The following is a 12,275-nucleotide window of genomic DNA, read 5'->3' on the forward strand; positions in this document are numbered from 1 at the left end:
AACCATCTTTAGTATTTTGGTTGCCCAGATAAAGAATAACAAGCCCAGAAATAATGAACATGTGAATATTACATTACATTTTTTTTATAAAATAATAGATAATTATATACATTTGCTGACAATACACATGTTCAATGCATGATGTATTATTATGAGCCTGAATTGAATCATGTCCTATTCCTATATAATGAATGTTATTTAACTAGTATTGATCCATGGTGATCAATTGTTTTTCAATTTTTATTGCACTGAATTGTTTTAAGATTTAAAAAAAAAACAAGTTTACCAACTTTTGAAATTGAGTTGCCCAGGCCAAAATCTACTTGCCCCGGGCTCATGGGAAACCACTTATTTCCATCCCTGTATGCTCTTCATTTTCTGTTCTTCCATCCCATTCTCAAAATTAATTTTAAAGCACAATATTTTTTAATAACATTTGTATGAATTACTAACCATTATCACCCAAAACACAATTTTACAACGCTGTAATCGTGTCGTAGAGATTTAGTTTACTATTATCAGTGTTCTCTTTAAATACCGGCAGCCAGCGATTCTGCCGGTTACATTTACTCCTGATGCCGGCTACTTTTCCCAAATATATCAAGTAAATGTCACTAAATGCTTTCGTTTTACTGCATAGTTGCCGGACATATAACTGGCTACTCAAATTTGTCTGGAAAACACTGAATTGTGCATGACAAACACACAATACTTACATGTAAATACATCTTAGATTCATTTTTAAAATAAATTGACACTTCCAGCTTCTCGTCATTAAAATCCAAAGATTCAAATAATTTTCCACGAGATACGTCAACAATTGCGTAAAGAAATGAATGAAAAATAAAAGTAACGAAAGTCGGATTTTACATAAATTTCAGGTTGATAAACACAACAAAGTAAAGGTAGTCGGTGAGATATAATAATAATACAGTTAGTAAGGCCCAAACCCTGGGTACGGTAAATATACTAAAACAAACCCGGGAATTTTAACACTTAATCGGTTGTTGTCGGCTATTTTGTAAAAATTAATTATGTTCACATTTATGTCAATTTTCTGTTAAATGGCATTTATATTATCAAAACTCATTGTTAAAATCATTAATGTGATTTAATTTTTAAATCTTAAATTCTTTAAAGTCGCGTCATTGTATGACGTTGTCAAGTATAATATTTTCCGCGATGTTGCACGTTCACTTTTTACCGCCATAGATTTTTTTAAAGAAACATTATTTGGTTTGCGAGGTCCATTCAATGGGGAACACCATATTCGGTATTAATATTATGTTTTAACAATTAATTAATACTGTGTAATAAATATTGTATAAGATATTTCAATATTTATTGAAAATGTTTCAAATTGTTATTTATGAAACCTCTTATTCTAATGAGTGTATGCTATTATATTATACTTTGAAAAGCATATCTGTTGAACTATAATCTTAATATACATTTATTATTGTTAATTTCATTTGTAGAGAATCGTCAATGTTACATCTAGTCGTATTCTTGATTACTTGATTATTCCTACGGCGTCCTCTCAACACTCATACTAAAAAGCATGTTGATGCAGATTTTTTAAAAGAGAAGTTTGTTTAAGGTAAACAATATTGTTTTACGTTAATCAGTAGCATGTTTTACGACATCAGGTTTTGGGCGGATATACAACTCGGATACAATCTAATATTTGCGGGTATGTTTAAGTTTATTTACTGTACCCGGGGTACATGTAAGTAAAGTTAAGAGTACCTGGGGTACCGTACATGTACCGGTAAGAAGTACCCGACCCGAGAATGACCAATCGAGCCTTAGTAAGTGAGTGATGGTGTATGGGATAACATGCACTGAGGGTGTATATTTTTCATGAACAAGTCAATTGAAGGTGTTAGAGATGCATTGATCCATAAGATTAAAACTGGTAATTAACCACGGGCTTATTAAAATTAAAACGATGACATTACATTGAACCAGCTGTTTATTGTTGTATACTGTAAGCATGCAATATTTTGAATATTGTAAACAACTTACCTTGTATTAAGTTGGCACATTGTTGTCAGGTGTAGAAACTTTTTATACTTATTTCTGTTGAGTTGCACTGGCTGAACCAAAAGAATTATGTAGTTGTTTCTAAATAATCACGAAACAACCTACTAATGCATATATGCTTGCCAGTTACTGAGTTTGTGCATTTCCATTTATTATACTATTGGCCTTGGCAAACAGCGTAGACTCAGATGAGACGCCGCATGCTGTCTGCTATTTGATACGCTGAAGATTTCCATATCCACGGGTGTTTTTATGTCAAATGTTATGGTTTTTCAATAGATCGTATACTTATCTACAAAACAGCGAATTAGCGTTCACTTTACATCATCTATGTTATTTTGTTAATACTTTCTCGCGTTCTTTTCGAACCTGTATTGGCAGCCATTGACGCCGTCTGCTATTTCGGACGCTGATGATTTCCATATCCACTGGTGTATTTTTAGATATGTCAAATCTTATTGTTTTTTCATTGGATCGTAAACTTATCTACAAAATAGCTTACTAGCGTTCACTTTAAATCACTTCTGATGATCTTATTTTGTAAGTAATTCTGATTGTTCATTCCTACGTTGCTATGTCGTCAGCCATTTTGACGGTTGTTTTGTTTACTTTCGGTTTCCACTACAAACGAAATTAATTGATTTGCTGCTCGCGTTTATTTATTGATTAATTAATAAATTATTAAACCCTAATAATGTAATTATCTCAATATCATTTATATTCAAGATATTATCGGATAAATAGAATACCATTCTAATACCAGTGTGTACTTACATTTATCTCGGAAAGCCTAGCCGTGTAAACCTTTCTTCAACTCGTCGCACACAATACGTTGAATAACACATAGATTTATGTCATGTTCATTAAAAAAACACAATGCGCACAAAAGACATGCATGTGTACTTCCGATTGATATTCAAACACAATTATTACGTCTTTGTTTATCGATTAAACGCCTACTGAATTAATAACGCGTAACTTGGTTTCTTTGTTTATTAACAAGATGGAAGCTAGCCTAAGCGCTTTTCATGACGTCATGCGCGCGTGCCGTTTCCCATAAAAATATTTCAACACAAAATACTCGAAAACTTGATTTTTCCCAGGTATAACGCCTACGCCAACAGGTAGATCGCATTCTTGTCCATATACATGTCAAATTTCAGCAAACGTGCTCGGCCAGTTTTCAAGAAGCACAAATCGCAGTGATTTGCTCCAGCTTAACGAAACTTAGCCCCCTTTATCATTCGTTCGAATGAACGTCATCAATGATGACGTCCAATACATCACTCATTCCATACTAGACTTGCGACACCTTAAGGGTTTCGCGGGATGGAATGAGTGGGGAGATCATATACAATTTTCAGCTTTCCGGAAGCAAGGACCCTCTGGACGTGAAACATCAGCTTTCCAACACTATATGATTCCAGTTCCAAAGCACATATTGCATTAGTTCAATGGGAAGAACATAAAACGTCATATTCACAAATCTCTGAAAAACAAACAGTGCTAAAAAATATTTAAAGTAGTCATTTACTATATAATTGATTATGTCCTCTGATTGTTGCATTTTTAATTTAAATATGTGTTCCTATATGCATTTATTGTTGTATTGACTTAAAAAACTAAAATGGATGCCAATTCTTAGTTTGCTGTCTAAGTCTACCCTAAAATTATACATGTTTCTTGCATAATTGAATTATCAAAAACTGCATACTTGTAAAGGCATTGTCAGAGTTATTTGGTTAAGTTAGAGACAAAGTAAAGCAAATATATTCATTTTTCTTAAAATGAATCATCCTCTGAAGCCCCCACTGGGATTCAAACCCAGATCTCTTTCCTCTGGGAAGGAAAGTATTCTATCTTGAAATACAAGGGCAAGTAAGAGGACAATTTGCAATTTTAAACCTATAAACATATAAACTTAATTTTTCACATGACCTTAGAAACAACACAGACATCTCTGAATCTGAAATACATTACAGTTACAATTCAGGTTTTTATGCGAAAATTGCATAGGTTACTCTCAGTAATCTTTTATCTCGAACTGCCAGTCAACAAAATCAACCCCGATATCTTAATGTCCGGTTCGTCCTAAACCACATTGTTCTTCACTCATCCCTCTTCTACAAATGGCGGTGGAGTTATTAAGGTAGTGCACCCCTAATGATTTTCCGCGATTTGTTTTACGATCATTGTCGATCTTCAATGATCGGTTATTTCCGAGAAATGCATTTTATTTTTTTCAAACTTCGAATTTTGATATATGTTTACGTAATTCCTTTAGAATACATTATTTTCACAATAAATATTGACTTTGATCCAAATATCATTCAAGAAATACGATTTCGCGATTTCTTCAAAGATCGACGAGTCTTTTTACCTGTTAACTTATGGATATATAACTAAAGGTTGCACAGATTTGTAGTAGTCGTGGCCGAGTGGTTAAGGCGATGGTCTACAAATCTTTTGGGATCTTCCCGCGCAGATTCGAATCCGACATCGCATATTTTTTGCGACGCGTTTTATTTCTTTTGTAACGTTATTTGATTCAATATAGCATATACTTAGTAAGCTATGTTTATTGTTAAATATGATGAAATTTTTATGCACATCCTTCAATTTTTAAAATTAAAACAACGTTATGGCTAAATTTGGTGATTTACTGCTGAAAATACGAATGATGCATGTTGCATTTTTATTTCAAAAAGCAAACGGTAAATCTGTCTATTTCTTGGTATTTTTGCTGTATATAGTGTTTCTATATAAAAAAGTACGTTTAAAATATAACTTATGATACTATTTTGAATTTTATGACACTTTGTTTTTAACCGACCCAATTTTTACTTGGCTGATATCACTAACATTTCATGGCGCTCTTCCATAGATAAAAATTTGTTAAAAATAAATGTCTGTAAAAGAATACTTATTTCATCTTGTTTAAACTTTAAACACCTTTACTGCATCTGTACACACCAACTGCATGCCCATATTTGGAAATTTGAATGAATTATGGAACTTTTATATACCCCAGGAGTGAAAATAAACTGGACAAAAGCCGATCGTGGGGATGGTTTTGAAAAAATCGGTATATTTTTTTTTAAAAGCATGGAAAGCCTACCTACAAATTTGCATGTAGTTCAGTGAAATGATGCTGATTAAGAAAATAATTAATTAGATTATATTTGGATATGTGCCCATTAGGGGTGCGCTACCTTAAACAGATACAAGTCCTTGCATTGGTATTTTGTCACGTCTAGAGATCATTCCTACGTCAATGGCTCTGCGCGATGAGCGTAGTGTAAGCTGCAACAACCAACCGATCATTTCTGCTTGTACGGATGTCATAATGTGATAATATGATCTACATAATTTACGGACAAAAGCTTAGACAGCTTACCATGTTTTTTAAAAAATATATGGAAATTATTGTGTACACAACATAGCAAGACTTTCAATAAAGAAGTAATGCACCCAACAAATAAAATCTAATGTTTTGCTTGATGGCCAAATTTTTTTACATCTGCCAAGCTTTAAGATCGTATATCGTATTACTGTGTGTTTTAGTCTCTGGAATTCATAGCTGGTTCAGTGGCTTCGGCGTAGTGGATATTGTGTCCGCTAAGCGACTGTGGGGTCTTGGTAATACCGTATGTAGTGTACTTGGGAAGAAGTATTGTCCGAATTTCACCCTGTGTCCGAATATATGCGGATTTACCCTAGCGGTTGATTGCAGAAGCTCAAGAGACTGTAAGAAAAGAAAATATTTGTGTACCCGTAATTACTCTATGTTTTCGGACACTCTAAGTTTTCGGACACCCCTTTTTTTAGAAAAAATAATTATTTTTTCGTGACTCTTAATTTTCGGGCACACGAGTTTTCGTCCATACTTAATGTCTTTAAGTTTTCGGACAGTATATTTTACAGCGCTATTTTACCAAATTTCGGTCCTGTTTTCGTTATCTAATGACACTTCGATCATAGGGTTTTACAACCAGATTAACATCATAAAACATAGCAGGTGTATGTCTGAGGGCAACAGACCATTACATTTGCGTTATTGAGTAAATAACCTTGTAAACCGGTATTAAACAATGGTTTCGCCCGATAGCTAAGCGTTATGACACTTATTAGGGGTAGTGCCAATTATCTACCGCAATGGTACTACCCTTCTTAGTAAAATAACTGTGACAAATACTAAACGCTTCAAAGTGTGATGCACCCTATTGCAAGTTTACGAACAATGGAATGTGTAAGACAACAACTATCGAAAATGAACAAACAAAGAATTCATACCAGTAGTTTGCTTTTTTATTGCGTTAATTACATACTGGCGAGTATCGATACATCACATGCTCATCTTTGAACTCGTTGGTCAAAGTACAGCCTTGTAGTTACTTTCTGTCAAATAAATTAAGCATTTAAAACTATTTAAAATGCAGTGCAAACATATATATATCTGTAATTTATACTATACGGCATGGTATTTTGCAAGCGCGTGCTATTACAGGTAGTCGTTGATACAATTAACGCTATTTTCGGACACTTCAATTTTCGACTCTAAGTTTCGGACACCTGTATTTTGTGAATATTTTTCGAATCTATGTTTTCGGACACGAATTTTTTTTATTATTTCCGAAAACATAGAGTAATTACGGTATATACTACAGTGTTCATAAACGGTAGAGGACTACGCGATACAATTATGTGTTATATCCATATGTTATTCATTGGTATAACACAAACAATATATAGCTTGTACCACGCACGTACATTTTTTTTACAATTTCTTTACTATTTTTTTCTTTGGACTCTATTTATTTTGCAAACATTTTGCTATCTGACACCATCCAGAAGTCTAAAATTACCTTATAATTAGATACATAAGTAACATAATGTGTTGTTGTTGCTGTTTAAAAAAAATAAACCATAAATTCGATTAATTTAAAAATAGATGAAATTAAATACCTAAAAAATGAATGTAAAAATAGGTAGGGGCTAATGTCCTAAGGGGCAAATGTCCTAGGGGGCTAATGTCCAAAGGGGCTAATGTCCTAGGGGCTTTTGTCCTAGGGGCTAATGTCCCAGAGGGCTAATGTCCTGCAGATTGTGTACTTTGTCTCACGTAGAACTTGATTTGCGCTCTCGATCTGCGCAGTGAAATACCATATCAGGTTATTTTGTCTATTTCCGAGAATGATCGTGAATATTTGTTGTTGTTTTTCATTTCTTATTTTTCTGGAATGGCTTGTTTGCGCAAAATAAAATAAAAATATTGTGAAATATGTTTATAAATACCAAATATAAGGTCTTCAAAAAATGTATCAGAAAAAATTATTCACACTGTCTCCGTAAACACTCGTATCTTTTTGGCCTAGACCGTCAAGTGAGGAACTTATGCTCGCATTAATATGTAAACAATAAAAACTATGTCGTAGCCAATTCTTAGCAATTTTTCTTCAATAATATTTTGTATACATTTTTTATGGCACTGTCATGTTATATAGTGATGATCTGTATTTACAAGACGGGTTATTGAGATCTGCGAAGAACTATTTTAGTGCGCATGAATTAAGTGGTAAATCGGAGTTTTGGGAATTTGGTTTTTGGCAGCCAGCCAATAGATCCTTTTCACAATAGGCCAAAATTGATAAGAGCGCAATGTCACGTGACTCGCAGGACTCGTGAACGAGGATGAACGTGTATAAATATCCAATTGTCCCGCGCAACGCCGCATCTTATTTCAACCTTTCACTCTTTTAAACATTCGGCGATGTAACGATTTAAAAAACACAATATGACATCGTCAGAATAAGTTATAAATATGTACTTTACATTATTAGCGTCAAAACATTAAATAAATTGTCTTGATTAAAGTGCTTGTTTTTCTTCTTGTTTTTTTCACACATTTGACACGCTTTGTTAGAGCTTTTTATCGCGCTGTTTGAATAAAGATCTATCTTGTTTATTGATGCATCTGTGGTTTAATAACCCCTGTGTTCCGGATAATCCCATTATCTCGTTATAATCAGATAATGTGCCGACAAAAACTAAATAACAGCATGGTGTCATATACCACCCGTGGTAGATGCCTGGTCATTGAAAACCATGTATGGTACCCCAATGTATTTTCGTGGTAGCAGTATTACGTAGTCATTTCTAAGACTAATGTAACGCCAAATACTCAAACTAAATACTGTTTAGATATTAGCCAGTTAATCATAATAATACAGTGAATGCTGGACATTCGTCCTAGCCAATTTTTCACACAGGCGGACATTCGTTCCTATGTTTTTTGACAACCTGAACAATCTTTATTTTTCAATGCGGATAATGGTTCCTACATAATTTTGACAGCCCAGACATTCGTTCCTTCGTTATTTGGACAGCCCGGAGATTCGTTCCTTCGTTATTTGGACAGCCCGGAGATTCGTTCCTTCGTTATTTTGACAGCCCGGAGATTCGTTCCTGAATAATTGATATCCCGGTCATTATTATCACATTTTATGAAAATAATATGACACTCTGGGCATTTTATCCGGTATTTTAATGTGTCATAATGAAAATAGTTTTTAAACAATTCTCATATTTTGTGTTATACTTTATATTGTTGTAAAATTTTATCGTGATCATGAGAATGATAACGTTAAAATATATTGGAATATATCGACTTACAGTTTGATCTGTAATTTGCCAACCTTGCAGAAATCTGTGCGTTAAAACTATGTTGGAGAATATATCCGGTCTGTCAAAATAATCTTGGAACGATTGTCCGGGATGTCTAAATAGCGTGGTAATGAATGTCCGGTTAGTTAAAACAACATATTAATGAATGCCCGCCTTGTCAAAATTAGCGTAGAAACGATTTTCCTTGAGTAAGAATTTTCGGATACATAATTAAGTGCAAAATACTTTAAATACATTTGAAATATTTATTAACTTTTATGCTAAACACGAAACCTATTTAGCGGGTACCGCTAAAATAAAACTCCGTCATTACATAGTCTTATAAAGAGTGTTCGTTAGTGTATGGAAGAACACAATTAAAACAAGCATTTTCATTGACCACAACGGGGTTAAAGAATGTTTCCGAAAAATAAACACACACACACAAGAGAGATTTATGACATGAAGTAACATATATATCACCCATAATCACGTTTTAAGAAAAATCAAGGCGCTTGCATAGACGGTTCAGTTTTTACCACGTTCGTTGTTTTTCACCCGTATAAAAGAATTCTTCAATATTGTCTTTTACTGTAAAAGAACATTACTTAAAGTAAAAAGAAAATGACATAACATTTAAATAGTTCACGTGCTTTGCATTTTCTGTTGCTTGTTCTTATGATTGAGTCCGCACACATTTTACACGTTCGATCGTTCGTGAAAAATATTACAGACCAACAAACATACCTTTGAGAATTTACGTTATTTAATAACGTTTTGTGTTATACGACTTGTGTATATCTTTGTTTTGTGCATTAAGCAATTAATGTTTATTCTTCAGATCACATTTGCTCTGATGACAATGGGTATCTTGAATTTGAATCAAGATTAAATAAAATGTATATACACGTATAATATATACGCTAGTGGTACTAAATACTATGACTTTGAAATATGACTTAGGTGTGAGAATGTTTATTGTATAACCCCTCATCAATGTATTGACTAAACAACACATGCATGTATATATGTATGCATATATTTGTCGTTATTGTTACCAGTGTCAATACTCATAAAAATCGCGAATGTAATAAATAAAATTCAACTGGTTAATAATCATCGATATTCTCCGCCAAAGATCTATACACGTTCAGCCTCGTTCTGAAATTCGACGTGTCACGTGCTATCTAAAAATAGCAACAGCGGTAGTATTGTGAAACTGGTCTATTCGGATAGGCTCAGAAAATGATATCATTACTATGGCTTTGGAGCTACGCCCCAAGCCAAAAACGAAACTCTTGTTCATGTTTCTCTTTATTGTCACAAATATTTTCACAAATAAGCGGCTTATACAATATTTGATAAACCTACTAATAAACCAAAAACAAACTAATACAATTATGTATAGTCATAATATCGGCGTGGAATAAACATGACCTACTTTCAAATGGAAACCGGAAATCATGAGAAAGATCGCAGTAATAGTTATTAATAAACAGCAAATAAATTAAACTTCTAAAAAAGTAAAAATATTTACTGTTCAGCACTACTTGAGGGGTTTTCGTCAAAGGCATACAATGAGGAGGGCCGATACTATGAGAATACGGGCTATGCAGCTCAAGTGGTCTATGATTTTGCATCGCGAAAACATATGACGCAGGCAGACATTTTTTTAGTCTTATAGGTATGAAAAATATTATGTTGATATGTAAGTCAGACAAGTGATACAAATAGCGGTCAAACGCCCGCCGGGCGGCGGGCTTTTCCCCGTATAATTGATTTTCTCGAATGAACCCTTCATAATACAACTGATTCCGATTTGTGTTTCTACTGCAGCCAGGAATTAGAAGACTTCTTCTACTTGGGCCTTTAAAAAGCTTGGCTAGGCCAAAAACATCAAGAAACATCTGATAATTGTTATGATTTTCCGCAGAATCAGGTTTAGCCGACTATCCGCATTGGCATGTTTAAAGCAAGATTATACGATATTGTCAAAAACTAATTAATTTATATGAAATGTGTAAAATATTTATTAAAGATATATTTCAATATAAATTAAAATAAAAGTTAAGAAGAACATGTGTCGAAAAATGCGAAATAAGCCAGATATTTAATTCTGAAATCGAAAATGTCTGTACAGTCGAATTCGCCAGCATGTAAATCATGCATGTACGATGTGAATCTAAATTTAGTTTAACGGTTCATTTTAATTTCCTGCAACGATATCTATTCATACGACACACGATGCTTCGGTTATTGTAGGAAAATATGTACAAAATATCTTCGTAACAATCGGCTCGGGGCGCTAATTTGTCTTTGCTGCATTTTATGAAATTCGTCTTCAATTTTTAATTTTTCTTGTCTATTTTGTGTTATTGTAACATATTTTAACAATATACATTGTATAACAATTTAACACATATAAAACTCATATAATCTCGCTTTAAAGAGGCAACGCAGACTGCAAGTCGACAAACCTTAATTTCGTTTCAAACTGAAACTGTCGGAAAACAGGGTGTCCTTGTATTTGTCATTATTACATCGACCTTTCGCACTTTCAAACAGGCGCGGTAAACTAAAACTATCAGCAAACCGTCGTTCGACAGTATTTTTTTTCGATTGAACCTTACTGAATTATTTCGCGGGTCCTTTTTTCGTCTGTTGGGCTTTTTCTAACTGCCATTGGACATTGCTCTTCTCGCCCGTTTGTGACAATTGAAAATGTCGCCCGTTCCTCTTAATCTATATACTGTACCTGTTGTTCTCACTAGCTAAGTAGTGTAGCACATCATGATTTTCGTGGCAAATTACGCATTATACCGAAGATAATTACATGTTTGAATACACGCAGGTTGCTCCTAACAACGCCACATAGACTGAAAAAGTGCGTTCATTATGTGGCCAAACTTTTTATACCTCGTGGATACCCAAACCGTTTTATATTCACAGGATATGCAGGTCGCCTGTCTCACGGCATTAACGTCGTATCCGTGGATGCTTATGAATATTCATGGGCATAAAAGTATAAGATAATAAGTATCGTATACAGAAGACAACAGTCATCTACCATTGTATGCTGAATCCGCATATGTAAATTATATGTTTTTTCCGCTCTATGCTTTAAAAGATATCGGGTTATAGCGAGCTTTGGGTTATGGAGGACTGGCACATGCTGGTCCCTGCAAATCCGCGCGATAAATAGCTTCTGTAATTCTGTATATTTATCCAATTTTCTTGCCCTCTCTGAAATCTGAAATGCGCGGAGAAATCGAAAAAGTCCACCAACTTCCTTAACATACCTGTTAACATGAAGCGTGATCAACGGAGTTCAAAGGGGGTCTACACGCGGCTGGGCTGAATGTTAACACACCGCTAAGAACTTTATTTTTGAAAATATATCAAGTTAATGAAATTCATTTGCTCAAATATTTAGTACATAAAAGCTTTCCTTGCAGTTTTCCCGATATCTTAAGATTTAAGAATAAGTCATTGAATGCGTCTGAAATCGGTGCCAAAATTTCACGTTGCGTGCAGCATTACTGTGTACATGAATGTTGTACACATCA

The sequence above is a fragment of the Dreissena polymorpha genome, chromosome 1 (assembly GCF_020536995.1).
Source record: "Dreissena polymorpha isolate Duluth1 chromosome 1, UMN_Dpol_1.0, whole genome shotgun sequence".
NCBI classification, from domain to species: Eukaryota; Metazoa; Mollusca; class Bivalvia; order Myida; family Dreissenidae; genus Dreissena; species Dreissena polymorpha.